This window comes from Pinus tabuliformis, chromosome J (genome assembly GCF_031772625.1).
Source record: "Pinus tabuliformis cultivar Carrire ecotype Pingquan chromosome J, CPIR1, whole genome shotgun sequence".
NCBI lineage: Eukaryota > Viridiplantae > Streptophyta > Pinopsida > Pinales > Pinaceae > Pinus > Pinus tabuliformis.
The window spans coordinates 748,438,094-748,444,800 of record NC_142295.1 but is presented as its reverse complement, the minus strand read 5'-3'; positions in this window follow the sequence as shown (position 1 = coordinate 748,444,800).

Below are 6,707 nucleotides of genomic sequence, written 5' to 3'. Positions count from 1 at the left end.
TGGTGAAGGAACTGAATGGTGGGTTAGGAAGGGCTAGAGATGAATTGTGCAACAGGGATTTATTAAGGGGGCCCTAACCATTAGGCATTGAAGATTTGACTTGGCAACGAGTTGCAGTCTCTGGGATAAAACATATCGTTCAGAGAGGTGAAAGATCAACCTTTTTAGGGGACCCATTCAAAAATTACTATCAAGGCATTTTTTAATAGGGTGGTGGTTGTGGCCACAACAAATGGCGAACCAATTATCTTTGTTTCCAAATAAACCTTGGACCAATAGAAGTCTATAGAATGAAATTCGAATCATTAAGGATGACTGAGGATGAGGATATAGAAAAAATGTTCCTTTGTGTGGAAGAAATATTGAACACCATGAGAGGTCTTGATGAAATTGTGAATGATTACACAGTAGGTCAAAAGGCATTGAGACCTCTTCCTGCCATATTCAATGCCAAAGTATCAACTATTAAGGAGATGAGAGACCTAAGAACATTAACGGTGGATCGACTACATGGAACATTGACTGCCTATAAAATGAGAACTGCAAGAGGTATATCTATATAAAAAGGACTAAAGATGATCAAGAATGCTCAAGATATGGATCGAATGAAGAAGAATCCATGTTTCTCAAAAGGCTGAAGAGAGGATTTGGCAAATACAAAGGTAAGTTTCCTTTCAAATGTTTTAACTATGGAAAAATAGGCCACTATGCATCTAAATTCCCATACAAAAAGGAAGATATTGAACATGATGATAAGGAAAATAATAAGTATAGCATAGTCAAGAAGGAGAAGAGATTTTATACCCAAGAGGACAATATCTCTTTAGAGAATTATGATGAACAACCTTTTGATGAAGAAGGGATCATTGATTTCATGCTCATGGCTATAGAAGCCCAAGTTGAATACTAAGATGAATATGAGATAGGTGAAGAAGAGGAAGTTGTAGATTTGGAAGGCGAATTAATCAATTCCTTAAAAGAAATCAATAGAATTAGGAAAAATAATAAGAAACAAAAATATTTATTGATTAAGTATGGAAGAAAAGAGCACAAATTTGAAGATCCATCACTTCTCCTAAAAACAGAGTTGGAGGAAGCACAGAAGGTTGAAGGCACTCTATTAAAACAACTCAAAGAGAAGGAAAAGGAATGTTAAAAATTGGAGGAAGAGATAGCCTCCCTTACAAAGGAATTATAGAAAACCAAGGCTTAGGTTAGTGAGAACTTAAAGTATATTAAAGAATTTGAAAAATTAGATGAAATTTGTTTGTGTTCATAGATATCCCCTCATGAAGGTTGGGTTGGGTTATAAAGGAGAGACAAACACCAAGAAACTTAAAGACAAAGAACCAACTAGCTTCATTGAAGAACTCAAAGGACACAATAATAATGGAATCCGAGGAAATGATAACAATCAATAACAAAAAAGAAAAATAAATGACAGAAAGGCAATTAAGGAAAATGATGGCCAAATTTAGAAGCAATAAAGAGAAGAAAATGACAGCAATATAATAAGAGAAATTAATAAAACCTAGCGGTATCAAAGAGAAGAAAAAGACAACAAGGCAATAAGAAACATTAATAAAACTCGATGGAAGCAAATAACTGAAAATTAAAACAATTCAAACAGTGAAAAAGATCAAGCGTGAAATATCCCCCTCAAAGTGAAAGTAATCAATAATTCAAAATACCATATCTTCAAAGACAAATTACTCCTAGGCACCAAAATATTTTTTGTGGTTACTATTGTTCATGTATGAATTTTGGCCTTAACGCTACAAATTGTAGAGTATATTTTAAAAATAATCAACATAAATAAAAGAAATAAATATTTATCATCAACAAGAAACAGAGATAGCATATTTCTAAATCCACATAGGAATGATCCCACATAAAACAATAATTTTACTCCTTTATTTGATTACGTTGAAAGTTATAAATGTCATAAATATGGACATGAAGTAACTGATTCTAGAACCAACAAAGTCAGATCAAATAAACACAAGAATAACCCAAGACATGGAAGAAGAAAAGGGAAGAAAGGGAAGAAGAATGTGGTATTGTCTTATATTCCCAAAACCAAGACAATCAATGGTATGTGGACAGTGGATGCTCCAAACATATGATTGGTGATAAGAGTAAATTATTACTACTAAAATAAGATACTAGATAGGCAGTGTTACCTTTGGTAATGATGCTCCAATCAAAATCATAGGCAAAAGCATAATTAGCTTAGACAATGGAAGAGGCAAGGCTCATATTGATCTTTTTGTGGGCATGCTCAAACACAACTTGTTGAGTGTGAGTCAAATGTGTGACCAGGGATATGATATCACTTTTCACTCCAAAGGTTGTGAAATAAATATGGAAAACACAAGGAAAATGGTAGGAAAGGTTGTGAAAACACCAAGTAATGTGTAAATACTCAATGAGGAAAATGAGAAACGTTGTTCAGGGAATATTGATGAGAGTTGGTTATGGCACAAAAGGTTTGGAAACTTAAATTTTGATCATATGGTGAAGCTCGACAAGAAGCAAGTTGTAAGGGATTTTCCAAAGATTTCAAAGCCTAACAATACAATCTTCAAATCATGTCAAATTGGTAAACAAGTTTGAGTACCCTTGAAGACAAAGCAACACTCATTAGCTAGGGCTCTATAGTTGGTTCATACTAACATAAGTGGACTTTCAAGAACTGAAACACCAAGTGGAGAATAATATTTTATGTTAATTATTGATGATTACATTACGTTGACCTGGGTTGCATTTTTAAACGAGAAACCTAAAGTGTTTAATAAGTTAAAAGTCTTAAAATCTCTTGTTAAAAGTCAAATCAATTATAAATTGAAATGCCTAAGGTTTGACAAAGGTGAGGAGTTTACCTCAAGATATTTTGATGATTTTTGCGAAAAACATGGAATAAGAAGACAACTTGTAGAAATTAATGTGTAGATTCAGAACTGCTCATGAAATTTACTAAATCACAAGACTCAAAGCTACTCTCCTTATATGCAGAAGTGAATTCACCATCTAGAACACAAATCATAGAAATTCAAAATGAAACATCGCACATGCACAAAGATTTATCTAGGGGAAATCAATTGCTCATACCACTTCCTATATATATTGCATTATTCAGAGAATAGAGATGAAATACATATGTTTGCTCAAGCTTGAGCACACCTTGCAAGTGTATAGTCTATCCCTCTGCCAGTCTGACTAACTCTAGCCAACACTTTGCCAATTTTCAATCCCCAAGCTCCTATTTCCTTGCATTGTTCCTTGAGGAAATTATCCCCTATTATTTAGGAAATCCCCTCTATTGAATTGCGTAATTCCTCTAGGTCCTTCCTCTGACTGCATGCACCACCTATACACATGGGAATATGTTACAACTGGTAGTACACTGCCTTGGAATCTCCATCTCATCTGGGTAGCTCAAATTCTATGTATGCAACAATTATTTTGGGCTGATTGATCAGTTAATTGGTTGATCACTGAGTGTGGTTGAAGTTCCACTTCCACAACTTGACCTCCACTAGTTCTTCTGATATTTAGAACTAGTTTTATTGAAAATAACTCAAATTAACTAAAATAGATTGCTACAAATTAGAAATCAATCATACTAAACTAAAGTCAAGCTTCCCCGACTCGAATTAACTAAGTTACATGAGTGACAAGTGTCATGTCACCTAAGTTAACTACCTCCAATATTTCTGTTGAAATATAAATTCAAATTGTCTCTAGTTTGACCAAGGTAAATTCAAACTGAGATTTTCTTGCTGCATTTTCAACACTCCCTCTCAGTAAGAAAGGGATTATCAACCACCTCTATCCTGCACTGTGGAACTCGAACTTCCCTCTTGAAAAGGCCTTTGTCAAAATATTTAGCATCTTGTTCCTCTATCGGAATGTACTGCAACAACATAATTTGCCTCTGCACACAGTCCTATATATGGTGATACTCGATATCAATATGCTTGGATCGGTCGTGAAAAACAATATTTTCAGAGAGTTTGATGCAAATTTGATTATCACAATAAATCACAGTTGGATCTATCACCTAACCAAACAATCTAACAAGTATCTTTCGCATCCAGATCGCCTCACATGTTGTTTGACTTGCAGCCACGTACTCTACTTCTGCTGAGCTAAGTGCCATAGATATTTTCTTCTTGTTGTACCAAGAAACCATTGCAAACCCAACACTGAAAATTCCACCTGATGTATTCTTTCGGTCTGATGGTCTTCCCACCCAATCTGCATTTGTGAAGCCACACAACTTCACTCCCCCTGTCTGTATATACCAAATTCCAAACTAGGTAGTGCCTCTAAGGTACCGTAGAACATGCATAGCTTCCCTCCAAAACATTTTAGTTTTCCTAACCATAACTTAGCTCAGCTAGTTAACTGCATAACACATATTTGGTCGTGTCTTAACAAGATACATGAGTGACCCCACCAACTTCCGGTAAACAATATCATCCATTTCCTCACCTAATGTGGCATCCTCTTTCCTCTAATTGGTTGCTAGAGGAGTCTCCATGGGTTTGCACCTATCCATGCGAAACTTATGAAGTATCTCATTGGCATACTTATCCCTGAGAGACAAAAAGTTCCCCATCACATTTCCATACTTCCAATCCGAGGAAGTAGTGCATGAGACCCATGTCCTTCATCTCAAACTCTCTTTCAAGTTCCTCCTTGAAAGATATGATCAGCTATTCATCACCAATCAAATTCAAGTCATCAACATATAAGACAATAATCAACAATTTACCTTCTACCAAAATATGATAGATTTTTGCATATGCTTCACTTTTGGTGAATCCCAAACCAATGAGATAGTTATTGATCTTGGTGTACCAAGCACGGGGTGGTTGCTTGAGACCATATAATGATCGCTTGAGTCTGCACACATGAGACTCTCAATCAAAAGTCTTGAAGCCTTATGGTTTCTCAATATACACCTCCTCCTCAATAACTCCATTGAGGAATGTTGTTTTCACATCCATCTGGTGGATCTTCCACCCCATCTGTGCAATCATATCAAGGATTGATATAATGGATGAGTACCTTGCTATAGGAGAAAATGTATCCTCATATTCAATCCCCTCAACTTGAGAATACCCCTTGGCCACAAATCGGGCCTTGTACTTTTCTATGTTTCCATCTGCTACATGCTTCACCTTGAAGATCCATCTTGAACCCACAACTGATTTATCTGTTGGTCTTGGGAGAAATTCCCAAACACTATTATTTACAATGGATTCGTACCCATCCACCATTGCATCAACCCATATAGGTTACTCTACTGCTTCCTCAAAAGAGGATGGCTGAGTCTCTACAAGATTAGTCATTAGATCCATGTAGTAATTGTACCAATTTGGTGACATTCTTTGCCTACGTTAATTTGAAGGAGAACCCACATTCTCCCTCGCATCCTATAGAAGTCTCTCAGCTTCCTTGGTTCTCTTCCTACCTTTAATGGATGGTTCTGCTTGAGTTGTTGTCTCCACTCTCTACTCCTCAACTTATGCCTGCTCCAGAACATCCTATGGCTCCTCCTTTGGAGCTAAAATATCCTCCTCTGGTGGGATCTGAAACTCCCTCTCAAGAGAGCATCGCATGGCTTTGTCTTCATCAAATTTGACATCCCTTCACACAATTTTCATTCTAAGGGATGGAAAGTACACACGATAGTTGTGGGGAGTTTCTATGTAACCCACAAATACCCCCAATTCTGTTGTCGGCTCTAGATTCTTCCCTGATTCCTCAAAGACATGGCAGTAAACAGAGGCTCCAAAAATCCTGAAGTATGACACATTTGGCTTCCTCCACGAGAAATCCTCCTCCAGTGTAATCATGCTAAGAATTCGATGAGGACTCTTGTTCTACAAATATATCATTGTGTTGCATGCTTCAACCAACAAGTGTAGAGGTAGGTTTTGGTCATGCAACATCACCCTTGTTGCTCCCACAATGTTGTGATTCTTCCTCTTAGCCACCCCGTTCTGTTGTGGGTTGTAGGTTGTTGTCAACTCTCGTCGAATTCCTTCTTTTGCACAGAATTTTTAAAACTCATTTGACACATACTCACCTCCATTATCGCTCTTAAGAACCTTCACCTTCTTTCTCGACCGATGCTTTAAATTCTATGAACCTGGAGAAAGTCTCATCCTTCTTAAGCATGAAGAAGGTATAGCACTTCCACGAGAAGTCATCAATAAAAATGACAAAATATTTTTGCCTGGAATTGGAGGCTATCAAGAAAGGTCCATAAACATCATAGTGATTCCTTTCGAGTATTGCATGTGCTCTATTTCTTTATCATGGAAAGTGGATTTTGTGTACTTCCCCGAGGTACACCCTTTGCATGTATCATGTTGCTCTAGTGCTCCTTTAGAGAGGCCTGTGATTATACGTTTAATGATATTCAAAGCACCATGATTAAAATGGCCAATTTTTCTATGCCAAAGTTCACCGACATCGTAGCTCTGCACCTTCTCTGCCTTTGTGCTCAATGTAACACAATCCTCCACATCTAGCTTGTATAGGTTCTTCACTCGAACCTCGATATGCTTCACCTATCCTGTGGCTATGTGTCTCAGGAATGCCTTTCCTTTGATAAAGATCACATCATAACCATGGTCTTCCAAAACTTCAATGGAGACAAGATTATTATTTAGACCCGGAACAAACATCAC